The 27936-nt window shown below is 46.0% G+C and overlaps 1 protein-coding gene and 1 non-coding gene across 11 annotated transcripts in view; one reads left to right on the top strand and one right to left on the bottom strand.

The window, feature by feature from the left end:
• Nucleotides 1–27936, bottom strand: part of TAOK3 (TAO kinase 3) — a 2703337-nt gene that overhangs the window by 2451965 nt on the left and 223436 nt on the right. For 9 of the 10 annotated variants that reach the window (XM_069619192.1, XM_069619190.1, XM_069619185.1 and 6 more), the window contains exon 2: nucleotides 26482–26542. The gene's annotated coding sequence lies outside the window, so the exon portion shown is untranslated. Of the gene's footprint in view, nucleotides 1–20002; nucleotides 20957–26481; nucleotides 26543–27936 lie in introns of those variants that run through there. The other variant, XM_069619191.1, reaches the window with a different exon arrangement.
• On the top strand, nucleotides 10212–10374 carry LOC138496232 (U1 spliceosomal RNA). Its single transcript, XR_011277769.1, has one exon. It is a non-coding gene; the product is annotated as a U1 spliceosomal RNA (small nuclear RNA).

Genomic DNA, 27936 nt, shown 5'->3' with positions numbered 1-27936 from the left:
ATTGTGGTTGCAGACATCAGTATTGGGCTTAACTCGGAGATTACATTATCTATTAAGGTGGGCATTGTTTGTTGACATCTTAATCCCTTCAAACGTTGGATTTTTGAGCCCTGTTGGATCCTATTTCTTTTTACTGGTGGGTTATCTTCATCATCCGAGTCAGAGGAAGAGGACGTCTCAATCTCTTCTCGTTCTTTCTGTGGCATTGGACGTACACATTCCTCGTCACTTCCATGTATGCTCGTTTTTTCCTGGCCCTTAAAGAGTTTGTAGGAGCAGCTAGGCTCGTTATCTGAACTTGCCACGCGCATAGCCCTTTTTTGGGAGGTTAGGATTTCATGGTTTCTTGCCTCGAAGGACAGCATATTCAGTTCGAGGCTCATCAGTTCACTGAGGCTCTTGTTTCTGTAGTGCGTTTTCAAGGACATGGGCATAGTTCTTCCACATGATGTTGAGTTGGATACTCTCATGGGTTGCGCTAGTTTGGAGTTCAGAGCTGCTAGATCTTTAATCACTTGGTCAGCAATTACTAATGAGTTGCGACGGCTGGGTGGCTGAGTGTGGTTTGGTGCATCATTTCTGTCATTCCAGCAGTTTAAATGCTTCCATACTTCATCTAGTCCTTCTGTCGCAGATGCTGGTCCTATTACTTCAGGTTGCACTTCAAGACGTTGGGCGTCAGCTAACACCTGGCCAGCCTTTGGGATCTAGTCCCCATTTATTACATTGGTAGTTGGCTTGTTTTGCTGCTCTGGCTTATGCATCGCGGCAACCCTCAGCCAAGCCAGCAATTTTAATGGGGGGGGACTAGCCCTCTCGTTGGTTCATTATTCAGAGATTGACTCTGAGGAGCCGCATTGGGGCTTTCACTCATCGAGATTGAGTTGGAAGATGTTAGGTGTTCTACGAGCAACCTGGCGTCCAGTGGCCCATTAACAGTTTTGTTCAACTCTGTGCTTGGGGCACTGCAGCTGTTATTGAGTTTTAGCCCTTTTAACACTTTTGACACTTCTGGCTCCACATCGGCATTGCAGACCTTAGACACATTCCCAGTTTGTTCCCTTTGATCTCCGTAAGGTGGTCGGTTTGGGCGGGGATCGAGTGCAGCGTTTACAGCCTCATGGGCACTGCAGTACTCACTGTTCCATGGCATGCTCCACATCAGTGCTGTTGTCTTTACTCGAGCCCGCTCACTCCTGTCGGGAGAGGTAACTGTTCTGTGGAGCATGGGGGGGGGCAGTGTATTAAGGCAGAACACATGACTTCCGAGCCTATGCATGCGGCGTGACCTGGCGCATGCATAGGCTCGGTCTCAGTCACAGACTTATTACAAGAAATCCCCGGCTGCCCAGGCACCCTCGCCGCCTCCCCCTCTCAGTCTCCTTTTCTTTCACTTTCGATCTCTCCAATCCCTTGCATTGGTGCAATATGGTTACCAGACATTTGGTCGAAAAAAATTGGTCGACCAGACAAATGGTCGAACCAATTTGGTCGAAAACCAAATGGTCGAATTTTTTTATTTTTTTATTTTAACCCTTTTTTTTTTTTTTTTGGGGGGTCCCCCCCCAACCCCCTTTTTTTCTCTAAAAACCCCTTTTTTTACAAAACGAAAACCCGAAAAATAAATATATAAATAAAAAAAAAATTCGACCATTTGGTTTTCGACCAAATTGCGTCGACCAAATTGCAGTCGACCAGTTTTTTTTCGACCAATTGACTGGACACCGTGCAATATCACTTACTTGTGATGTTCAGTGCGCGAGGTCCACCGCAGAGGTTCCATCTGAAATCGCAGCGGGATCATCAGCGGAGAGCATTGTTAGTCTTTCTCCGCTTAGCGGCTTGTCGCCCACTCTGCTGCATTTGGAAATGGGGTGTGGCTTCCATCAGGACATGCTTAGCCTGAGCGCGAGTCGTGGGGATTCCAGTCCTCATACTCGTCAGTTTGCAAGGTCAAAGTCAAGCGTGCCACCACAGCCCCCACAGCTCCCAGAGAACACAGGCAACACACTCCAGACACACTGCGCTACGCTCTGCGTAGTGCTGGGGGTTTTGAACTAAGGCTCCACCTTTCCAAAATGGAGGCTGAAAAAAAGACTGTAGCAAGTCACCACTAGGCAGCCCACTCCACAGGTAACACACTCCACCCTAGAATGTAGTGGTGTAAAATAGTAAACATTGAAAAGTTAATTGCTAGTTCAATGTCTTTATACCTTTATATTTCTATAAAAATATATTAACGTGTGCATAATGCATCGTTTACAACCGGGGTGCCTCAGAGCACAATTAATGTTACCACATTTTGTGGACTTTTAGATTCTCTAGTCATTTTTTATTTTTTTATTTTCTCAAGACACCGGACATAGAATGTATACACTAAGGTACAAACTGCGTCAATATGCAAATAGTTCAACCCTGGCAGTGACGGCAAGTGATTTTTTTTTAAGCGGTGGAGTGAAAATGCTTTCTCTTAAATGGCCCAACCGAGTGAAGAAATCCAGCACAAATAAATCAACCAAGGAGGGGAGGGTGGTACGGGGGTGGTGGAGAGGATAGGTCTGGGCCGCTCTCCCCAGCAAACATTTTTAAAATAAGTGGTGGAAAAGTGACACTTTACAGCACACCTTTCCGAAAAATTGAAGATATAGAATACAATTTATAAACAGTTCAGTAGGGGAACACATGAAATACTCCAATAGAAGACACGTCACCAACAGTTGACAAGAACATTTTGCAACACTTTCATGCCTGTTGTGCCCAAAGAAAATAATGAAGCGTAGTCTTCAGAAAATATGCATGGATTGCCAATGTAAAACACGATCTTTTAATAAAGTCCATTATTGGCATTTTATAATATAAAGAACAACATCAAAAAAACGAACTCAATATGTTCCAACCCACAGCTTCTTTGTCTCTTCAACTTTAGCCACTTCACTTTTGCAAGTTAATGCAAGCCTTGAATCATCCTAAAATTGTGTGTATATTGAAAAGCAACCTTCCCCCCTCATCATCCACACCATCCACCTAACTAAAAAGTACTAAAATAAATCAAGGCCTTGTTCCGGGTACAATATCCAATCAAAATGTACAACATGCGTTTTGCCTCCCACAGCCTTCTGAACATACATCATAGAGTACTCCTGTCACTTAACCTATATTTTGTCATATTTGCTGGGACATCCACTTTGATCAACTTATGATTTACTCAGTACAAATAAGATCCACCCACACCCACCCTCCCCCCCTGTACCCAGTATTCCCAACAAAGCCAGCTTGGGATCCAATTCTAAACGTAAAACATGTTCATGCTGCTTGTGTCTAAAGAAGACCAAAATACAATCTACACCAACCCTGCCTCCATTTCATGCTTGTTGTGCCCAAAGAAGTTCATGAGGGTTGTCTCAAGTATACATACCAGTATGACCCCCTGTAAAACACATTTTAATGCAACATCTGTCCAATGTAGACCAAGGTCTGTCAACGATATACGTCAGTGCTTACAATAATAAATAGGGGACAAAATTATAGCTCGAACCAAGGTCTCACAATTTTTGCCCGTAACAAATGGTTTCACGAGGTGTAAAAGCCTGAGGTGATAGTGTTTTTTAATCAATCACACTCTCAGCGTGTGCCTCTGCGCCCAATGAGTAGACTAGCACAATTTGTTGAGTTTCAACTTTCTCTAGAGCTGTGATGCGATGGTTATCACTGTTAAATTGAGCATAGTTTACATCCAGTTTAGCTCTTGCTTGCGATGAACTGAATAATAAAATCTCAGTCTTTGCACTATTTAAGCACAGCCAATTAGCTGTCATCCATCTTTTCAATAAGAGATAGGTGTCTTGAATATGTCTAGAGTCGCATCTAGAGGATCAAAGGCTGAGAGGGTCAGCCTGGATTCAAACCTGTACCCATGAGGTCATAAAACAGATCCCTGTATTTGCCACAGACACGGATTGGGCACAATTATGCTTTCATGCAGATTGTGTCCAAAGAAAGTTATGTCCTGATCCATCTCTAAACAAAGCATGCAACGCTGCCCCCACCCCTTTTCCATACAGATAATGCTGAAAGAAGAAACATGGCCTGCGTCAACAATATATAGCAGCTTTGCCACTGTAAAATATATTTACATAGTGCTTGATCACATGTCTCAACCCACACGTTCACACGTCGTTCACACGTTCATTTATAAATAATGCGTACACGCGCCCTGTCCCGCTCTCCCTTTCACACCCTCAAAGAATCCACTTACATACATGCACCATGATATCCCCAAACTCCCACCTCTTCGATGCAGATACTCGGTTCACTTCCACATCCCTCCTGGGCAAGGATAAAAGATCAGGCCTGCTCAGGAGAATAGCATAGAACAGTGTGACCCTCCAAACCCCCCTCTCCCGTCCGCCTCTGCACAGTCATCACTCGGTCACAGAAGTTTGGGGTTGATGTCAAAAGGATACCAAGAAGATTCAAGGTCTGTGCAAGGCATAAAATAAGCAGTGTCGTGGAGCGATTTGCTATGCAATTCTGTAGGTTTGCTAATTAAATTGGCACTTATGTAGCAAAGCTAGCTATTTACGTTACCCTGTTCAATGAAAGCACAGCTCACCCTGCATTCCTCTTACCTTCAGAGCTATCTCCACCCTCTTTTCTTTGTTCACTACAAGTTCGAAGGGTCTAATTGAGAGAGAGTGCAGCAGTAATCATTCCATTCACTCATGCGCCAAAAGGCCTGTGTGGGAGTGCTACACACATTTTGTTTTATTTTTCAAATAATTGCAAACCAGAAATAATCTGGATAATACCGTTAAGCCAACTGTATACTGTCTGCCAAAGACCAGTATGTGTTCATTTTTTTTTTTTAAAGGCTTTCAATTACTTTTCTAACTTACAGTATCGCTACTGTGAACTACTGCATTGTCTCCATGTTATACAGTGTAGTGTATCTAAATCTCAGTGTCAACTAGATTTCATTTTGTTGGGGAAGATGCATCATATTGACTAGTGGACACTTTTTGTAAATGACCACGCGGCCAAATGCTTTGATGGCAAACCTAGTCCTGTGGCCTGCAGGTTACATATAGCGTGCAACTGGTGCTCAACCCATGAGCTGATTCCATACTCCTTGACATTCTATCTTACCATGTTGCTTTATAGCCGCTACCCTGAAAGTGAGATGGTTCCAAACTACAATTTTCTGCGTAGTTTGCCCAGTTCTCTGCCTGCTGCACCATCCACTATGCTTAGCCTTATACATAATGAATACACAAAGCTAACTTGATTTTTTATTTAAAGTAGCAATCAATAGTTTCATCCAGTCTGTAAATCTACAGACCTACTGCCAAACTGTACACTATAGTTGGCCTCCAGAGCTCATTTTGCTCTATGATGATTGCATTATATATTGGCACCTGCGGAGAGAGCTGGCCAAACTGTTTTCAGAGCATTTTTTTTCATATCTATTTATTTGTGACCATTCATGCAGCTAACCTTTTTAGACACTTATCCAGGGCTCGCAAAGTATTTTCTCCCACTTGAATAGTTGAGTAGATTTTAAGAAGGGCCTGTACCATTTACAGGGGATGTTAGAAACTTTAATTTAAAACTTTACTTTGCAGTAAATGTCAAATAAAAGTTTCACTGTGCATGGCTGGCCTCTGGGTGGCAGCAGTGTGCCAAACTAAAGTGGGTTTGTGGTGACATGCACCATTTTACAGAAAGTGTATTAAAATGTAGTGTTTCAATTGCCATGGGTCTAGTGCATGTCTCTTCAGTCAAGTGGGTAAACTAAGTTACTCAACTTGGAGGTCTAGTGGAATTTTAAAGAATTTGCAAGGCCTGACTTCTCACTTAAGCAGTACACAAAACTGCTGTATTGTTGCTCATTTTATATCTTGGGTACAAGTATCTTCTGGTGGCATTAAAAACATTAGTACACATTTGCTAATCAAATGGGTTTGTTTGCTAATCAAGAAAAATGTAATTAGCAAACTCTGCTAATCAATTGTTTAAAACTAATTTATGCCTTGCTGTGTGTGGTTTGAGGTTGCCCCATAGTTTGCATCCCAGCCTAAGCCACCAGCTGGGTGCAAACTGTACTACACGTGTGCAACGGGTCTGGCTCCCATTTCACATTCAAAAGAGGCAATGTCCATGACTAAAACGGCCGAGTTAGGCTGTCACTCGCGGATATGGTCTCCCATCAGTGGCAGCTAAAAGATAGTGGGGCAAACTTGACATAAAGCCCTATTTAATCATTTAATTAATTAGCACAGCGCAATATTAACTATTTTGTAATACATTAGACTGTTCCCCACCCCCTCTTTCAAACTAACCACATTTTAAACAACTGTCTGGCTCTTCCCCTCTGCATTAGCATCCTTTTAAAATGCTAAAACGGAGGCTAGTTTGTAGTACAGGTATGTGGAATTGGTTTCCTCCACATCACAATATAATGGTTATTTTCACCTGTTTTTTTCCCGGCCCATCACTTCCTCTGCAGTGTTCAAGCTTCAAAGGATTCACATAAAGATAACTTGTAATGATCTTCTGCATCAAGTTCTTGAGAAGAAGTCATCTGCACAGTAGGACACAAGGAATAGGGTTGTGGGCTGAAATTCCCACATGGAGAAGTGCGTAGCGGGAGGTGGAGGATGGAACAGTTCAGACCTTAATTTGGACTCCATTGCCCACCGGGTCCATAGCCCCATTCAGGGTGTATACGTATGGCTGCACCTGTAAGGGAATCCCCCATCTCTTAACACATTGCCATTACTTGCAGTCCAGCTGCGAAATGGAACAGAGCTGTTCGGAACATGTACGGGGCTTGGAGGTACGGGGGTCAACTACGTATTTTTAAAGCATCTCTAATCCTACTCAAAGTACTTCTAATAGGCGGGCCCCCGGGTAAATGACAGTACAAGTGGTAGGACCTGTCAGTAGTCATTTGCTAAAATACTGGTACATTTGGGAGTTTAGGCCCACCCACTGGCTACCCTTCATAGAGCTCTGGAGCCACATCAGGCACTATTCCAAACCTGTGCACTACCACTTGGCACCCAGACTGCATCCACCAGAGACTGGAGTGAGCGCTCTGAGGCCGCACACCACTGGGGAAGGATCTAGTCACACACTGTTGGAGCTGCTGAGCTGCCGCCATCCGAGACCTCACACATTGAAGAAAGCGGTGGTGTTACAGTCTAGTGCCCCAGACAGAGCCCTGGGCCCTGCGCTGGCGGTTAACCGAGATCATCCGGCACCAGATGTGTAGCTGGATCTAGGGATCCGGCCAGCGCTGGCGGGGGGTGCGGGGGGGAGCGCCTGCATGCAAACTGTAACTTCCTCGGGTACCCTGTGCAAAGGGTCACAAGAGGAAGTTACAGTCCTCAACCACCAACCGGTTTATTTATTTATGTAATGTTTGTTGGATACAAGGACCCGGATTATTTATTTATGCAATGTTTGTCGGATACTTGTATCCGACAAATCCGACAAACATTGCATAAATAAATACCCAAATAAACATTGGAACTATCCCACACAATGCAGCCACCCAACTGCTTTCAGAGGGGAGCTGCAAGAGATGTGCAGGGTGTGGTTCAAGTAAATGAAAACGTTGCTTATGGCGAACAGAAATCACGTTTGAATAGTACCCAAGGGGGAGTTCATTTTATAAAATGGGATGCAAATTGTGCATTTTAAAGAATATTTACTCAGCAACACTGGTCAAAACTATTATCTGCATAGTTAAGTAACTCATCACCAGTGCCATGGAAGTGGTTTAAAGTGGAATTGATATATATAGTTTGGAAAAGCAGCAGCATGAAAGAAATATCGCCTTTTTAAACTAGTTAGGACATTTCCTTTGGTCCGGAGGTCAACTGTCAGCTCTGCCCCTCTAAATCCTGCCTCCTCGGGCACCTCCTCCCCAAACTTTGCCCCCACTCCGACCCTTGTGGGATCCCCCACCAATTTTTTTCCATTTCCACCACTGCGTGGGCCCATAGAGTTTTTACCATACATAGTGCTGTGAAATGGAAAGTGCACAGTGAAAAATCATGCCGCACAGTGAAAAATCATGCCAGCCCAAGTACAGGTTCCTGCTAAGTCTATACCAAGGTTGTCCAACATACGGCCCGCGGGCCACAATGCTGCCCGCCAAGCCATTTTATGTGGCCCGCGAGGCCGTATGTTGGACAACTCTTGAGTTAAAAAAAATAAAAAAAATATATATATATATATATATATATATATATATATATGTGCCTGTGCGCAAAACTGTAACTTCCTCTGGTGACCCCATGGGGTCAACAGAGGTAGTTACAGTCCTCAGCCACGAAGCATTAATTTATTTATTTATGCAATGTTTGTCGGATATCCGACAAACATTGCATAAATAAATACATTCGTCAAGAAGTTCTTCGGACTTGATGATGGAGGAAGGAGAGACTAATTTGTATCACGGCATAGTGAAGGTTACCTCGGGAATACCATTCATTTTCAGTGAGCGCGGGTCCATACATTTGCCCAGTACTCCCACAAACTATGAACAATGGGATTAATATAGTAGCAATTACTTTGCATTTAAATATCCCATTTCAGGCAAGTAGGACCCACCATGCAAGAGAGGAACGGGCTCCGGCCCAGACATGCCCGTTCCTCTCTTTCATGGTGCTCCGAGGGGCAAAAGGCGAGCCGAGATGAAGGGAGGAGGTGGTGAGGAGAAGAGAGTGCTGGCCCGGGTGAAGGATTATGTGGATAGGTGCTGTGCAGGAGTTCCTCTCGGCGTGGGCAGCACAGTGGATTCCTGAACCCCTGATTAGCCGTGAGCTGCTGCTCAGAGGGCCATTGTGCGGAGTTACTTTCAAGGTTTGTCATCTCTGGACATATGTTTAGCAGAGGTTGCGGCGGCACAGCCTGTCTGCCCCAAAAATCTTTCTTTTGAATTGCGAATGTCACCGAAGATGAACCTTTATCAGCTGAGAAACTTAACCTTTGCAGTGCTTTTTTTCCTAGTCTCGAGACAAAGAAGAACAGTGGGAGCTCAGTTACGTTTACCTCTAAGCACAGTGCGGATTGATGAAAATGTCCATGCATTATACCAAGTACATTGGACATTATAGATGTGGCCAGTGGGGTATCAAAGCATGGCGAATACCACATGTACAGCACAATATGTTACCCTAGTAGTGCCCTAATAACACACTGCAACCTGCAAATGGGCCTCAGTGGACCACCTGCCAAGGTTTCTGGAAGATGCTTATGATCTTGATCTGTGATCTATGATATGATCTGATATGATAGGTTATTTATAACGTGCTCAATGCCCATGCAGCAGTGATCCCAATCATAAAAGTGAAATAGGCAAGCCCAACAGGTAGAACTTATTTTCACTCTTTTGGTAGCGCAGTCTGAGGGCAGCCTATACCCTTCAGGAGAGGTGTGAGCTGATACAGTTGCAACACAAGAAACAACAGTACTATGTTCCCAAAATACCTTAGTTCTTGTCTTTCGGATCTCAGCAGAGCTAGGCTTTTCAGCAGCAGACCAGAAGCACTGGTCTGGGGTCAAGTCGAAGAGCAGCAGTGATGGGCCCCAATGATGCAGTTCTGTTTAGCAGTGGTGCTGATTTGCGGGTAGAAACACTGGGAACAGTAGGCCATGCCAAGTGGATGGCACTGGAAGATTCAGTGACCTCTGGGCCCGGACAAGGGAATACTTGCCTTTGGCGCTGTGCAGGCTCGGCTGACACAACACGGCATATGGTTACGGCAAAGATGTCAAAGCTTCAGCATTGTCATTGAGCAGAACTCTGAGATTCAGGGGTGGTGGAGCGTTGAGGTCCAGGATGATTATGATGGTGTCAATGGGGCCAGCGCTGAGCAGCTGCGCTCAGGAGGGCCATGGGCGCGTGTGGGGCCGACAGGCAAGTGGGCAGACTGCAACAGGCCTGCTCGAGCCATCCTGCTAGTTATACAAATCTCGGGCCGAGCAGGGCCTGATGGGAGAAAGGAACTGCGCTACAATCTGCTCTTCTGCTGGGCTCTGCCTGCTGGAGCTTCCCCCTACACGCGGGACAGGCAGCTCTGCAGATGCTCAGAGCATCCGGAGGGTTGAGGGGTTGGGGCTGGGTCAGGGCCTGCCTTCTCACCCTCGCTTAGCGGGGCTTCCCAGAACTGACCCAACCCCTGCCCTCTTGCATGCAACTCATACTTAGCTGGCAGGGGAGAATCTGATCTCAAGGGCAGATCTCCTAGGGTGAGGCTTACCCATTGCACATCGGATTTGCTGACCCCCTGCTATGTTCCCAAGTGCGGGATACACGACTGCATTATTTCTGGTAGCGGGGGACTGCGTTCACACTCTCCCCCTGATTTATTGGTGAAAGAAAAGGTAAAGTGTGCACTAGGCCTTCTAGGTTGCATACTTGATTGTGCTCACATTGCGTTTCTTCAATTAGGTCCACCTTTGGGTGATCGCTTTTCCACATTTTATCTGTTGAATTGAATTATGTTTCTTTCATCACCACAGAAGCAATGTGTATTACAGAGATAAGCTGCCATATGTATTGGGCACACTGCACATGCTCAGGCAGCATCAATCATGCTTTGTACAGGACAATGCTGGCCTAAATTGGGAACAGCCAGCATAGAAATGTTGCTACAGGGGCATATTTTGGGTACGACCAACATGACAATGTGTTACATCAGTGACAGTACTGTCTTATACTGTGGACACATTGATCATTAAAATGTGTTGTGTTGTAAAATGTTCTTTTCTGCTGTTGGTGACATGGAATTTTCATGTTCCCCTTTAGAACCGATTGCAAACTTATGGCTTTTTGGTCACCTTTTCTGCTGTAAAATGCACCATTTCAACCCCATATTTGAAAAAAAATTCTTGGGGGGGGGAACCCCCAAACCCTCCCTAGAACCTTGTCGCTCCCTCGCTACGCTCGGTCGCCCCCACTATTTCAGAAAAATATTAACATATAGACACTGAATGAAATCACAAGCAACTAACCTTGGATCACTGCCCATGACACCAAAAGCTATCTTTGGGACTGCATGGCTATCACTGCCTGTGATGCTATTGTGTCAAAGGTCACACAATATTGCTTTTTAATATACTGCTTTGGGTGAGGTTGTTGACTTTTGGCTCGCTGGCCCACTGGGTAACGAAAAGTTAATGCTTCGACCCCACATTCAAAAAGGTTGGACAAGCCTGGTCTATACAGTCCCTTTTCAAGTGGACCACACTGACTGAAAGATTCAATGTGGTTAGCCACATGCAACAACTACCCGGTAAAGGGACACAGTGAAGTGAACTCAGGCTGTGCTGGTGTATAATAATGTCAAATATATTCTCACGGCCGGGTTACTTGAATGGTTTTAAAGGTATTTTCATGACATTCTAAGTGGTGGCTAACGAGGAATGGCTCGGAGAGCAATCTCCTTGAATGAGAGAAACATCGACAGCAAATCAGAAGATTGCTAAAATGATTCACTAAGCACACGATCACACAAAACCTTAAGGGGTTAGAGAATTCACAGGTGAAACTGGCCCCATGAAACGTCAAACAACGCAACCTGTCCTCCATTTTTTTTTCAGAAGCACTTGGCAAGTCAGAGCATTTACAACCATTTTTATCACAGTAAAGGCAAAACTATTGCTGGTGTCTCAGGCATATACAACTGTGTATGGAAAGCCAGAATCGGGTGAAAATCTACTGCATGAAATGCGGCCTTGCGCCAGTTTTGAGAAACACAGCAGAAAATAGCGATCCAGTGCATATGCTTTCCGTTGGTAAAATAAAGATACACTATACATAACAGGGAAGTGCGTGCTATGGCCCTTCAATGACGATGCGCTGGTGCCCGATATAGCGGTCTTAACGCCCTCAATCAAACCCAGCCATGACCCATCAGTTTCTTCCATAGGCTAAAATTCCCAGCTCAATGAGGACCCCGACGCTATTGCCCCCTTCTCCCTTTGCCGGCAACCAGCTTACCAAAAGGCTGACAGATGGCTGGTCCGACAGTGTTCAGCCGCTTCAAAACGCTTAAGAGCCCTAACAAATCTAATAGGTTTCGCTATTTATTGAATAGTGAAATGTTTTCTGTGCGATAGACATGGGGAAATGGTGCAGTCGCAAGTAACTTGAGGAGCAGAGTAACAGAGGAGAGCAAAAGCACAGTGGAAGGGAGCAAAGAAAACACAAAAGCACAAGCCCTCACTTCGGGAATCTTTAAGTCGTGAAAAACCCTTGTAAAAATTGAAAATGTATTTTTTTAATTAAAATTCAAGTAAAAAAAAAAAAATGTATTCTTTGGGTAAAGGACACAAGTTGCACAAGAAGAGCGACCAGTGGAAGGAACATGGCCCAAAGATGAGAACAGAGCATGAACAGGAAAAGCACAGTAGGAGAGCAGAGAAGTACAAAAAGAGGGTACCAGAAGGGCAAAGGTCATAGGAAGGAAACCATATGGGCCCGTTTATTCTGCCTCCTTCTGCTTCGACCATCCCCTGGAGACTTCGTGGGAGAGAGGTATGGCGAAAGATTAACAACACAATCAATACCTTTACTTTCACAAACTTGTTGAGTGGGATGAACGATTACAAAAACTGCCTACCGGCCCTAGGGGTTTCACTAACTCAACAGGATAGCTCAGTGGCAAAGTGCTCGCCTTGGAAGAAAGACGACACAAAACAATTCAGGTTCGATCCCCGGGTCCGCGCTTAGAAACCTCTGGGTATTTAAGCGCGTTATAAATAAGCAACTAAGACGACAACAACACAAACAATTCTATAACAGCGCCTCGATGCCCTCGGGCTGTGTGAGTGCTTTAAAAATGCAAATAAAAACATGTACTAATGTACTAGAAAAAAAATCGGTGGATAACTCAGAAGAGTGTAGAAATCTAAGAAAAACCGTCAGGGCTCTTACATACGATTCTCTGTCCTTGAGTTAGTTGGTGAAATAACACAAATTATTACCATCGCAGTCAGATTAGATGACTGATAAAGGTGGTTGCAGAGAGACTCTTAATGCAGACAGTAATCATATCACAGGCTCCACAGGCCTTGCTGCTCAGTAGAAGCACTGCAAGAGTTAACCTGGTCTGGCGTTTCTCCACACATACCCAGCTCTCATTGAAAGACAGAGTCCACCTGTGTAAATCCACGGTCTACAAAAGCTACCTACCTGCCCATGGCCATCGCCTTGCATATTCATTCATCATTGGTGTCTCATCGCCTGTCATGATCCCAGTGAAATACCTCATCTGCCTGTGCTCATTGTTGTGACTTGTTCCTGCGGCTATCTACGACCAGGTTCTCCTGTTGCGAGTCAAGTGCTGCCAGCTTGTTGCCAGAGTTCCTCCACCTGTGCTGGCCACCCGTTGGAGCATTACCATGGTGAATAGGGGGCTGCAGGAGAGCATGAAAATCTGGGCAAGTCTGGCTACTGATTACCCTTCACCCTTTCCATCCCATCTGCTCAGCTATTCATCCCCCACGTCTTCCTTCTACTCCACATGCTTGAGGGAAGATACCCATTGTCGTCTTCCTCATAGGGTCCCAGCCAACTCACCTTTCCGACATACCTAGTTATCACCTGAGGGAGCCTTTAGGCAGTGAGGGGGATTGGTGTAATCTGTCATCAGTTCCTGTATGATAGCTGAAAGACTGACAAAGGCAGTCTCTGGCTCATATGTCCGGTTTGCTTCGTGGCACAAAACTCAGTCTCGGAGTTAGGATCACTGCTCGCTTTTCACTCCCAAGGAAAAAGCACAAAATTAGCTTCTTGACCTCAGTACCTGCAAGTATTTTCTGCCCCCCTTCCAGAAGATAAAACCTAGAGATAACTATCAAGTATTGCTCTCCCTCTTTCTCAAGGTTTTTCTTGGCCTAGATAGTCTTACCCTCTGGCCGTGGGGGGATTGCATCAGCTGCTATGTGAAAGCTTTGAGCACATTCCTACATAAAGTATTTCTGTTACCTTGCTTAGGTTATTGCCATTCTACTCCCACACCGACTAGAGTGTTAAATCTTGACACACTACCAGGGTTTAGGGTCGCTGTCAGTCTGTTATTGTAACCCATCAGCCTGTGGATGCGCTCCTGAGCTAAAGCCACTGGCTATAGATTCTCGTTTTGGGTATCTGGCATCTGCCAGTCTCTATGGTATATCTCCCAGTAGGCTTTGAGCCCCTTATTTTCCTTTGTTTCCGGTCTCAGTCAGTGCATGATAAATAGCCCTCAACATGCCTGGTACAGCACAACCCTGGGTCCATAGTACTTCAACAGCAAAGGCTCAGGATTTTGTTATCCGCAGTCATTTCCCAGTATTTATAGCTGGTTCTCAGTCACACATTCTGGAGAGGGTTGAAGTGTCCTCATACATCTTGCCTGTGGGTTCCACCGATTCATGTCCTCTGCTTCTCATCCTGACGACCAGAGAGTCCCACCCACTTGCACTTTAAGCTGTAGAAGGTCAGGCTGGGTAATATCAAGTTGAGTTCCAGAGATTCCATCAGGAGAATGACAGTCCCTGCGGGTCTACAGGCTGGCAGTGGTTGTGTTCTCATCCTTTTGTCAGGGGCCTGATTCTGGTTGCCAACACCACGCATCTCCCATCCTCGAACCATCGCAATGGTCTTGTGCCTAATGAGGCATCCTCTCCAACTCCTCATGCTCCCAGCTGCACCTCTCTTTCTGCTCAGGCTGTTCCTCCTCGACACTCTGCCATGTGCTCATACCACCACCTTGTCTCAACTCTCTCTTGTAGTTGCTTACTCCTTCTCCTCATCTCCTTTTGCAAACTCGGGGCTATCTTTTCTCTCATAGTGCAAATTCTCTGCCTCCAACCTCCTCACAGCTCTATGCCTCCTTACCCCAGATGTTTCTTTCAACCTCCTCTTGGACACTCTCCTTCCGTCTTACTAGTACCTCAATCGTAATATTCATTTAATCCTCTCCTCTCCCCTTCTGATACTCCCCTTCCAACCATCTTTCTCGTTCTGTAATTCTTCCTCTCCTCCATCACTCCTTACTTTCCCCCCTTGCTCATTCTCCTTCCTCTCCACCAGCCCCTTCTCCTGATCTGTCTCCTATTTCCAGCCGCCATCCATCTGTGCCAAGTGATTATCCTCCTGCTTACATCTCCAACACGCTCCAAAACCGCTCCTGCTATGGCTCCAAACAACCATAGCCTGTCTTACTGCTGGCAGTATTAATAAAGGACTGCTCCACCCGCAGAGACCTTCCATGCTTAACCATGTTCAGGTTTACATCTTTATTAGTTGCACAAATGGATCTGGGTTGCAAGCCTTCATGTAGGCCAAAAGTCATATTGGAACACCACCTCAAGCACACAGCGGAGCAACGCCAGAGCTTAACACCTCATGGTTCCAGGCAGTATTGTTTAACCTCATATGCAGTTCAAAAGACTTAATGTAGTTCAGTGTCGGATCGCACACACATGCAGTCTGCTTGTGCGATTCAGTGTTTCTGCACCAGATCATGTATTTACCTCACACGCAAACTTTCAGGGCTATCCTGTCTTTACGGGTAGGGTTTGGTGATCACGCTAATCCTGTACAGAGCAATTAAATTAGGTCAATTAAACCAAAGGGTGGTGAAGTTTAAAAAGGCATACTCATACTGGGAGCCTTTCAACAGTACAGGGATGCGTTATTTCTCTGTTTGACAACCGACTGGGGCAAAGTGGAGTAGGCGAGAGGATTCTTCCTGCGCTGCCCGCGGACTCAGCATCACTTGCAGCATGAGGCAATTCCCGGCCACCGTGACCACCCCACGATGCATCAGGCAGGGGACTTTGACACATGTAGAACTCTTATTACCAGGGTTGTGATGGCAGCGTTGGGGGATCAGTGCGTACAGCAAGCCCTCTACTCACGTTGCTGCCTGTCTCTGCACTGGACAGCGCAACATAACCACTCTGCTACAGTTCTAGGACCGATACTGTGGTCACAGTGCTGTGTAGCTCTACTAAGCACACATCTGACACATCATGAATACAGAAGGACACAAATCTTACAAACAGGCTTTAACATATGCTCAGTTCATACAAGCCACTAACGAGGTACTTTCTACTCAATGAAGCAACATTAACGAGCATTGGTTCAGGCAATTTTGGCTTGTTTGAAGTGTATGTTTTGCTTAGTATATTAGACGGGTGTAAAAGTGGAGAGTGAATGTATGGTTGTCAGGGATGCTTTTATGTGTCAGTGTAGGGTCTTGTCATTGGATGTATGATTTGCATATGTGTGGTTACATCAGTGGATGGATGGCTGGATGGAGGAGGGTTTGATAAAAGGGGTTATTACTGTACTGTAGGGATGGCAACAAGTGCCAAGGAAGGCCCGGCCATTAGTGGGATAGAGGGAGAAGTGGATGCAAATGAAGAGGTGCTGAAGGGTGCAGGCCAGATGTAACATCATTCTGAGTGCAGTTCTGGTTCCAAGGGTTTGCCTGTGACACTAGAGTACGTGCATCAAACACTGAGTCTGGATTAGCCACTGATGTTGGGTGTGGGGGTGAAACAGAGGTAAACAAGTGAGCTTTAGTGTAAGGCTGTATGACATGTTAGAGGGGAGACAGGAGATAGTGGGAGTAGAAAAACACGTGGTACGTGAAGAGGGAAGCATACATACATTAGGCACCATCTGGGAGTGGGATAGTCGGGCCCCATCCTCGTCACGGCTATCATTATAACAGGGGAGCCTGGAGATTGTGAAGACGCCTACATTAATGAATGTGCAAATGTTCTTTGTATGGAGAGCTTCTGTATGTATTAATAAAAATATCTCTGAAGCACAAAATAGGATAGATACATTGAAATGTTTTTCTAAATCTCTTAAAGCAATGCAGTACACCACATTCCAGCCACATTTTCTCCACGTTTAGTCTGGATACATTTGAGAACATCACATGCCTTTTCTGTTCCCTTAGTATAATAACCAGAAACACATTATCACCACATACATTCCATGTATGATACAGCACCCTTACACGCCCTCTAGCATATCTATAGTGGCATTAAAAAGGATCAATTTAATGTTGCATCCAAAAACTGTTCCACAAAGAACATATCTCCTCATCGTCAAGTCTTTTTGGGTTCTTATATCTCTCTCTAATGTAACTCATTTGACCATATTACTAACCAAATAGACATTAGAAGGGGGCGAGTGGGAAGATTGCTTCCACTGTTGGGCAATTGGTCCCTTTGCCAGCACCACCACCAACATAAAAATGGGATTCCAAATGCACCTTTTTTTCTTAGCAGGGATCAGTCCCAGAAAACAACTTGATAATGGCAGTCAACGTTCATCCCAAGAAGCATGCTAGATTACGAACCACTTCACCCCAAACCACTTGTCCAATACGGTTGTCCCTACACATACACAAAAACGGTTTACAAGGGATAAATCTCAAATCTAATTTCAGGAAATATTCAATCATATCAAAAAAATGAAAACGAAAACATTTAGGATAACCAGCCAGGAGGGGAAGGAAATTATTTAAACAGAAGCAATTGAATACACAGAAATGCATATGCAGAGGTAGATACACAACCAATGTTGTTTGAACAAAATAATTGTTGACAATCATTTATTCCTGCCTAGTCGCAGACTGTCTCACCCGGTATAGGAACAATCTGCTGTGCAGTTTAGCACTTCCTGTGATGAAGTGTGATCCGGAAAGGACCCACCCAAGTACTCTGCATCAATGACACATGCGCATCCAGGAACAAAATCAATACGCCTGCAAAACGTATACAGGAGCGAGTAAAAAGAAAAATATTTCTCTGATGGTGCAGATGCCTCCATAACTTCACCAAGTTCCATTCCTCTCCAATACCTAGAAGAGTCTTTTGAGACACTACCCAGGGACTCTGCCAGTATCTTTGATAGTATCTAAATCTATGCACAGAAGGTACGTCCTTTCATCGCATTTTTTTTTTGGGGGGGGTTAGAAAAATATATATATTGGGTGTGGATGTTAGGGGATATATAAAATAAAATAAATGGGATGGGGGCTTGGGGGGACTCCCCGCCCCCAACCAAAAAAAATGTGATGGCTTTTTTTTCATTAAAAAATCTGCAGTAAAAAAGCCCGCGAAAAAACATCCCGCGATGAAATTACATGGAACCGCACATAATACAGTTAAAACGTCACTTGCACATACTACACAGTATTCCAAAACCTCCCGGACTCTGCAAGTAATTTCAGTGAAAAAAACATTGTCAATGTTAGGTGAATATGTACAAAGTAAAAAAGGTAAGCTGCCCACACACCTCTCCAAGCACTCCCACCCACCTCCCATTTAGATCTTGCAATGTGTCCATCTCTATTGGCGTGTCATCTTTGAAACACATGAGAACAACCTTATGTGTTTCATGGTTTTTCTCACCTTCCCCCAGCAGCTCACGCTCTCCAGAGCCCTGGTTCTGTCAAGACTGGACTACTGCAACAGCCTCTCTCCCAACCTCCCCCTGCCTCTGCGCCCTCTGCAACTCATCCAGAACAGAACCGTAACTAACACTTATCCTTGGCCTAAAGCACATGGACCGCATCTCTGCTGCTGAAATCCCTCCACTGACTCCCCGTGGCTGCAAGGATCAAGTGCAAGACCCTCTGCATTGTCGACAAGGCTTTCTGGGGCCTGGGACCTACTTATCTGCAACAATGCCTACCTAAATACTGTCCTTCCCGAGCCCTCGCTCATCAACCTCCAACCTTCTGCGAGGGACCCGCTTCTCCAAGCAGAGATTTGGAGGGAGATCTTTATCCTCTGCTGGGGCTTCCAACTGGAATAGCCTCCCTGCCACCCTCTGTCTTGAGCCGGATCTCCTTAAGTTCCGGAAACTCAATAAGACATTCCGCTTCTCTTCCTTCTCTCTCCCTCTACCCAGCTAACCTCTCTCTGAGCTCTATCCCTCTCGCTCACCTTTTTCTGCACAACCTGCAGTCTGGCCGCCTGGTGCACATGAGAGTCTCACAGGTCCCTGGCACTCTCACCAGTCCTCACGCACCTGCCTCTGGGCCTTTCACTTGCCTCATCGTTACTGCACTTGGGCAATGACCCATGAAAGTGGCATCTCTCAGTACTTACCCCAGCTTCTGACTGACTGGGTGCACTTGATCCCCCCACCCACCCACCCTGCATTTGACCCCCACCCCCGCTCTCCTGCACCTGTCTGAGCACTTGCACGATCTGAATGTACCATGCCTTGAAGATCGTCCATCTGTTTTTCCCCTCATCTCCCCTCCTTGCATGGCTGCGCCTCGAAACACTTTTGCATAGGCGCATTACAAATGAACAATGAATAAAATAAATAAACACCTCACGTGGAGGCTGTGAATGAAGAGTAAACCACAGTGATGGCTCCTCTTCCTCATCCTCTTCCTCCTCCTCCCATTTCCAATTTCCTATCTAATTTACTATGTTCCCTGGAGGTCAAGTGCGATTCCTGCAGTCTTAGCACAATATGAAACTTCCTTCTATGGATATAAGACAATATCCTGGATCTTTTGACCACCACATAGATTCCTTTTACATTCCAAGAGAGAATGGCTAACTCAGTAATTTCCAATCCCCGTCCTGCTGTGCTTCAATATGTAAATATAAAATTACTTAAATGTAATGTCAATCTTTGAACAGTTCTCAAATAGATCTACCATTCATGTGCATTACATCTGGAACTCAACTGGATGGAAGGAATCCTCGGATGGTCCTGTAAAGCATCTTGAAAATGGTTAACTACAGCACTTTCATATTTTATAAATAAAATAGGTGGTAAATTGCCAATATTGTACATCTATAGATAGACATTACTGCTGCATCAAATTAAGACTTCTATATTGAGCACTTGGCTTGGAGGCTGTTTGAAGGAGCCAAGTAGTAAATCTTTAAAGTTTTCCCCCCACTTACCCGGCTAATGACTTCCTTGCAGGCAGATGCTACTTCCACTTACCCCTGGGCGTGCTGGCTAACCATCCTTTCCCATCCTTCACAGGTCACACAATACGTCTTGGTGGCCCAGTGTGGCAGGCGCTTGTCACAGACTTGCACATGAAACTACAAATTCAAAATGGCTTAAAAGAAATCCAATCCAAAAATGTTAAGCCCTGAGATAATAGTGGACCAGCTGAAGAAGTGTGTGTTTGACATCTGGCTCGAATACCAGTCACAGGAACAGCTAATGGAAGGACTGGCAAGATCTCTTCTTCATCAGGCTACGATCTGGGGTCTAGGAGACAGGGAGGAAGGCAGTCGTACATCCAGCTTCACGGTCTCTGCTTGGGCACTCGTGTGACTGCTAAGTTGGACACAGTAGCTTCAGAAATCCGTATCGTGAATAAATGCAACAGCTTAAGGAAAATGGGCATATGGCTTTTCAGGTCCAGCTCGTGTACCAGGGTCAGAGCTGAGGAGATATGGCACACAAACTACACATGCCCAGCTCATGGTCGTATCTGAAGAAAGCAAGACGCCCAGCTTCACGAACCCCGACCTGGTATCGTCGGAGTCCGAGCTGTAGAAAGTCCGGCTCGAGCAGTAGGGTCCTGGCTAACTCAGGCTTCAAAGACCATGCCCAGCTATACGGGTCACACCGTCTGCTGTGGAGAGTTTGACAGCACTGCTTCACAAGTTCAGCTCAAAGTACTGATGGCACAGCTGTGGAGAATCGGAAAGCGCAGCTTCAAAAGTCCAGTTCAATTTAGGGGGGTCACAGCGGAGGTTGAACATCGGTTTCAGTGACTGTCCTTCGGCCGGACACGATGTGGGGCGTGGATGGGGGCTTAAAGGTGAGGCCCCACGGAAAACGTTCCGGCACCGCTTCGTCGGACTGCAGACGCAGCTTCCTAGCATCCCTGCACACCACCTACGAGGGCAGCATCATCTCCCCGAACATGAGTCACCCACGGACAGCGAAGCTCGTGGAAATCTGGTTTAAACAGGACTCAAAACGAAGGCGTTCTCGGCTGTGACTGAGCAAAGCTGAGAAGCCCGAGAAATTCTCGGCTTCGAGCACCAGGGAGGGGGTGTTGAAGCAGGAGGAGCAATGCCAGCGTGGTACATATACACACATCTCTTAGCAAGGAGGCACTGCAGGGGTGGGCATCATCAAGGGCACCATGAGCCCTCTCACTTTCCCCTTTCTAAGAGTTAAAAGTCAGCAATTACGAGAAATCCCCCGCAGGAAGCAGTCAACACAGGCAACAACATTAGCACGACGACTGAGAGCTTTATTTAAGGTCGTTCGGTTTCAACTAGTCAGTAGGGCCAGTGGAGACCAGGGCAGCAGGCGAACTCAAAAACAGTATTTCTGACAGACAAAATGATAATTAGTGCCCCACACAACTACAAATACATAGAAACGTTTTACAAGTTGACGCACACAACCACAAATCCCAAGGGACCGCATATTAATGCACCACACAACCCCACGTTACAATTTACCCGTTTCTACCTTTCCACCCACCTTCAAATGCCAATGGACAGCTTACTCGTGTCACTGTACTAACGCTCGTTAAGAGCATTGTGCACATGTTTAAACCACATTTGGGAATAATTTAGGAGTTAATCGATGTTTAATTTATCTTAATATTCCCGACTGCATAATGACACAGCACCTAACCTGGGGAGGCGGGGGAGGAAGAAGCTTCCTTGCCTTCCTATGCCGCCACCCCTCTATTCCACTTGTATGTCACCGATAGGATTGTGGGACTACGGGTTAGCGGGTTAGCCATTCGTTAACCCCTCCAACTGGGGGCATTTACTAGGCCAACATGATGACATATCATACCTAATGCCAAGCTCCTTGATGCAGACCACTAGTCTTCAAACCTCCATGCACATTGTATTAACTCTAAAACTATATACACTTTTTATCATACATTAGTAAAGACATCTTAATGACCTTTTTGCATAAATACACAGGTGCACCATTCTACATACATGGCTGCTGCAGACAACAATCACACACATTATGCTGGGGCCTATACGAAAAGGGTGGACTTAAAAAAAAAATCTACTTGTCCAAGGGACAAAATGTTAGATAAATCTACTTATGCTGTAGACGAACAGACTTGGCACTATGTGGCCTAAATGTATGAAAAATGGCACCCAGACAACACAATATTTCATATTTAATAACTGTCATATATACCCGACCGATACATGAAAATAATAGTTTAGTTTATTGTTTGCTTGTTAGGCGCTTATACAGCAAATACATTTCGTTTCATAGCGCCCACAGGGCAACAGGGAGGGAACATGAGATTGAAGAACAATTACATATACCAAAAATACAGCGGGAGAAGAGGACGGCCGAACCTACTATGCCTTCTGACTATTCACAGCGTGAAAGTGCAGCAAGGAAGAGGGCACTAGGGTAGGTGCTGGGGTGTGCCCATGCTCGAGGGAGAGCCACAGATGAAGTGCAAGGTATGGTAAGTGCTATGAGGCCAGGAGCCGCGTTAGGTGGAAAGTGCGAGTCTCCACTGCAGAGGGTTTGCTGAGGCAAGTGCTGAAGGTAGAAGCTGGAGAGATTGGATGTGTGTGATCAGGGGCCCGAGGATGCATTAGGTTCCAAGACATCAGTAACAGCTACTGTGAAGTTAGCAGAGGTGGGAAGAAAGGAAGGAGGAGGAGGAAAAGAACGTCTTCAGGTGCTTTTCGGAACTTAAGAAGGTCCTGCTCAGGACACAGGGGGAAAGGGAGGCTGTTCCATAGGAGGGATCCAGCGGAGGAAAGCGAACGACATCCTGCTCTCCATTTAGCAAAACACTTTACACACAGGGAGTTAGTGCCAGAAAGAATGAAGAGGTCTAGAAGGAGAGTATTTTGTAAGAGAGAGTTGCAGATAGTGTGGTCCCCGGCCCCAGACAGCCTTGTGGATGATGCGGAGGGATTTGAAATTGATCCGTGCAGCAACCAGGAGTCAGTGAAGACTTTCTAGGGCAGGAGAGATGCGGTCCCTGGGTTTAAGGCCAAGGATAAATCTTGCTATTCTATTCTGGATTAGCTGAAGGGGGTCGCACGGCAGACCAAGGTAGATTGAGGAGGAAGCTGTTGCAATAGTCCAGCCTAGATAGAACCAGGACTCGGGAGACATTGAGCTTTTGGGGGAAAGTGAGAAAAAGGAAAATTCCTTTGAGATGGAAGAGTTGAAAGTGGGACTTCTTAGAAATGTACTGAGTGTGAGTGAGGAAGGAGAGAGAGGAGTTACAAATGACTCCAAACATTTCTGGCGTCAGGAGAAGGAACAGGGGGAGAGCCCAAGGTGGGAGGCCAGAGAGAAGGGAAGAAGGATCGAGCAAGGGGTCGCAATTGGAAGGATCTCAGTTTTGCGGGCAGTGAAGCAGAGATTGTTGGAAGTGTGCCAGGCCTGGATGGCAGATAGGCAATCAGGGATGAAGGAAGGTGCGAGTGAGTCAGCAAAAGGCTAAAAAAGAGCCGAGTGGCATCTGCATAACACTGGAAGTTGGGGGAGGAGGAGGAGGAGGAGATGAGAAGTGCCAGCTGAGCAAGGTAGATATTGAAGAGCCAGGGGGAAAGGATAGACCCCTGAGGGACACCACAGGGGGAGAAGGAGGTGGGAGAGGAGAAGGTGCCCAAGATGATTTGGGAAGAGTGGTCGGTTAGGAAAGAAGTCAGCTATTCCAGTGCCCGTTCAGAGATACAAAGGGTATTGTGGAGCCTTTGTATGAGGATGGAATGTTGTTAGTGTCAAAAGGCAGATAAAAGATCAAGTAGGATGAGGACAGCTGGGGAGTTGGAGTCCAGGCATGCCAGCAGTTCTTCACAGGTGTTTAGAACAGCAGTTTCCGTGCCTCTGGATGCTCAGAATCCAGATTGATGATAGTGGAACCCACCGACAAGTTCAGTGTGCACATTGAGTTGGGGCAAGGCCAGCTACTCCAGCAGTTTCCTCAGGAAGTGGGTGATTGAAGTAGGGCGGTAGTTGGATGGGCAGGTTTTTTCAGGAGTGGGCACACAAGTGAGTGCTTAAGGGAGGAGGAGAAAGAATCAGTGGCAAAAGAGTGGTTGCAGAAATCGGCGAGTGCAGGGGTTAAGAGAGCCAATGTCATCCTTGATGGTTCTGGACAAGCGGGGGGGGGGGTGGTGACCTGTTTGAAAGAAACCTTCAAAGAGCGGACAACTCTGGTGAATTCTTCAGGTGTGACAGGGGTGAATGAGGAGAAGGAGGAGGGTGAGTGGCCAAAGGAGGCACGGGGTGTGGGATGGGCTTGACGGGTGAGTAACAAGGGAGTTCAGGATGTCCTGAGTTTTGGGGGGCAAAGTGTCTGTACATGAGAACTGTACATGAGAATTGGAATGTAGAACGTTTTCACCGTTTGGTTTTCATGGTGGAATTAATAAAAAAAAGAAAAAAAGTCTTGCTGCATCATCTAGAAGGCAGTCGCCCTCGAGTCAACCAGCTACCTTGCAGAGAAACTCAGCATATCCAGCGGACAGCGCACCACCAGAAGCCAGAACATGTGCAGACTTGAAATCCGCCATTGCAAAAAGGAAAGGACCAGAAAACAAGCCTTCTCTGCCTACACCCTAAGACTAGGGAACCACCTCCCCGTCAGCATCAGACTCGCCACGGCGGTCCTACAATTCAGAAAAGAACTCAACACCCACCTCTTCAAGGAATCTCTCCGCCTCAACACCCAAGCCATCGCATTGCCGCTCGGACCAGCTGACTCGCTAGATGCTGTGGCCAATCTTACCCCAGTCACCCAGTACGGCTGTACCCCTCCTCTCTGTCCCTCCCCCACTGTCTTTCTGTTCTGTTACCTCTGCAAAGCGCTCGGTTATGCATCTGTACTGTTGCATACCTCTGTAAAGAGCTCCGTTGTGTATCTGTATTGTTGTATGCATTTGTAAAGGGCTCCATTGCTTCTCGAAGCTAGCTCCGTGCTCAATAAATACAATAATAAACATTCGTTTTGCTCAACATGTTACTATAACAATATACATATTGGTTTATTATGCGATTTGCAAACATTTCAAGCAGTATACATAGTGTTTTTTTAGCCCTGTGCTTTTTAAACTTTATACAAGCCTATCACTTGCGTGCACTGACGTGGTGGAGCAGTGGGGGCAGCGCTGCACAGAAACTTAAGCCTGGTCTTTGAAAGGCAAACAATTCAAAGACGTGTAAACCCAGACATAATGAAATAAGAGCCTTGGGTGATACGGAGAAGCAAGAGGTTGCCTGCACATGGCAGGCAGCTTGTGGGGAGGACCGAGACATCGTGACCTTGGACTGTATTCTGGCACCAAGAGGCATTGATACAATACACTAACCTTGAAATGAGTAATGCACCAAAAACCAATGCAACCGCTGTGTTCAGGGGTGGGCTGTGATCTAGCTGCCTTTATAAATTGAGGTGCAAACTTAAGAGTCATACGTTCCCAGAGGGCATGCTCTACCCAGAATCCAATCCCACACTCCATGCAAGCAAGTGATGCAGCACTACCAGCGCCCATGAATGAGACAAACACAGCAGGATGCAGCTGCATTCGGTGTGGGAAGTTTGGGAAAGGTACTGTGCTTCTAAATGTGCAGGTGTTTTCATTGAGTGAGAAAAGTGTGGTACCCTATGCCCACCTCTCAGATTTACAGGACTTCATGCAACTAAGCAGGCATGTTGTGCCATGCTTTTATGCACCCAGCTGTCAGTAGCCTGCTGGGTGTCATATGCCCACTTAATACCGCTCAGGGTCCTGGCAGAAGTCCCACATCTACCTATCAAGGTCACATCAGGTGTTCTGCACCCACCCAGCAGGGACATGCCAACTGTTCGGGACTCATTTACCCAAGAGAATTCACAGAGCGATTGATGAGGAAAAACAGCTCACTAAATTCGTGTGCTAGTCTGACAACACTCGGGAACACTGGAAAGTCCAACCTTTCATATTGCCGCAATCCTGAATGATAAGAGAAAGTGGGTGGGGGATAGGGGTTGGCGTAAAAGCAATGTATATGTGAGGGCGGAAATAGTGGTTCTCTCTGGAGACAATTGCCTTAAACAGTTATTTCATTCTAGGGATAGATTATCAAAACTCTGCCCTTGAAAAATGTATCAAATTAATTTAGCAGCAGTTTTGCTGTGTGTATAACAGAGAATGCAACAACCCCTTTGGGTCCCAATCTTTATTAACTAAAATATTTTTAGTAAGGAAAAAATGACACTTTTTGTATGCGTTTGTGTTGTAGCTTAGCTGGCTATGTATGATGAGTGCTTGTGATGTGAGGTGTGTGGAATGTGATGATTCGAGTGGAATCTGGGGTGCTCCAGGTTCCAAGGATGTTAGCTGGGGACTTGGAGTATGAGATGGGAACCAGAATGAAGCTTATGCCCTATGCTCCTGTATTACTACCTGCAACTGTAACTTGAGAAGAATAAAGAAGCTTTCCTTTTTACTACATACCTGGGTCAGACTGGTTCCTGCTCCTTGTCTCTATTACCTGGCCCAGGGTGCTTCAGTTTGCCTGTAACATAATTAAAAAATGTAGCAATTAGTAAACTTATATGCAGAAAATCTAGTACAAAAGCAGTCCTTCTCATTTTTGCACTAGTCTGGTCTCTGGTGCAAAGAGGTTTAGATAATACCGAATGGGATAAAACAGCATTAATTTAGCATTTGCTCCATTTTTAGCACTAGTGAACATGTTAGTCAATCTGGCAGCCGATGAGGAACCTCGGGAAACAGCAAGGGGTGTAGTTTGAAGGCACTGTGCCAGGCGACGAATAAAGGAGGGAGGACGCGTGCACATGACGAGGAGGCAAGAGCTTGGAGTTAGGCACTCTCGAGGCGCGAGAACATTAGGCAGCGTTAGCCGCACCTCTAAGTGTGATCATCTCCATGTACAGCGACAAGCGTGAAGCGCCCATTGCAGGAGTTCGGCACTAGCGCTTTCACAGAGGCACATGTATAATTTAGGGGAGGCCGTGCCTGACGGCTTGCTTTCCCATCCATTCTTAGTTTAGGGTCTATCAATATTCTATTCTCTGCATGCTGCACAATAGACAGTAAAATCGCAACGTAAAGAGGGGGCCGGGGTTGGAATGCATCTCTGTTAAACCGCCTCTCGTCCATGCAGTGTAGTTGGGCGCGGACCATGCTCCAGCACAAGTTCTACCAAAGGGTCTAGCGCCGTGACAGGCAGCGCGACGGGAGACCTCGATGCAAGGCATTAGCGCATCATTTCAAGACCAGTCACCATACGGTTCTTGAGCACCATGCTGACCAGAGATTCAACTTACGTTTCAATGAATGGGACTGCACCATTGTATTTTAAAAGGGAAATAACACGGTTTTCTCCAAATGCACCTGCACGGAAAAGTCAAGTGCAACTAATACACTTTCATTTCTGAATATAACCCTACTAATCACGCAACACTAAATGATATGCCACGACACACCGAGGGGGGATTAAAGTCTTTGGACTCACCCAAGAAGTAGTAACTGGTAGCAAGTGAAGTCTGCACCAGAGTGCCTGACAGGGCCGCATACGTAAACGGCACTGTAGCCATACAGCCTGTGCGAGGGCTGCAGAGATTTCGTTTTTGTCCAGCAGTAGCAAAGCAACTGTCTCAATAACTGCACATCATATATGTGCTGGCTCAATGCTCCAAAGGCGCCCCAAGTATTCATAGATGGACACACTGTCAAAAGCAACATTCGTGGGACAGGGCTTATAGTACTCTATGGACCCACTAGGCCGTGCAAGTGCAGTGAGGAGAAGTGCAAGAGAAATGAAGGGAGGAGTGTGGGGAGGGAGGCAGAGGAGCTGGACACGTGCTGGCGAAGGGTCTGGGAGGGAAGTGCTAAAGCAAGGAGCAAAGGAGGAGAACCGCATGCTAAATGCGAGTATTTATCTTT

The sequence above is a fragment of the Ambystoma mexicanum genome, chromosome 10 (genome assembly GCF_040938575.1).
Source record: "Ambystoma mexicanum isolate Mex_15411 chromosome 10, UKY_AmexF1_1, whole genome shotgun sequence".
Classification (NCBI taxonomy): domain Eukaryota; kingdom Metazoa; phylum Chordata; class Amphibia; order Caudata; family Ambystomatidae; genus Ambystoma; species Ambystoma mexicanum.
Note: the sequence above shows the minus strand (reverse complement) of the source record. Positions and strands in the feature narration are given on the sequence as shown.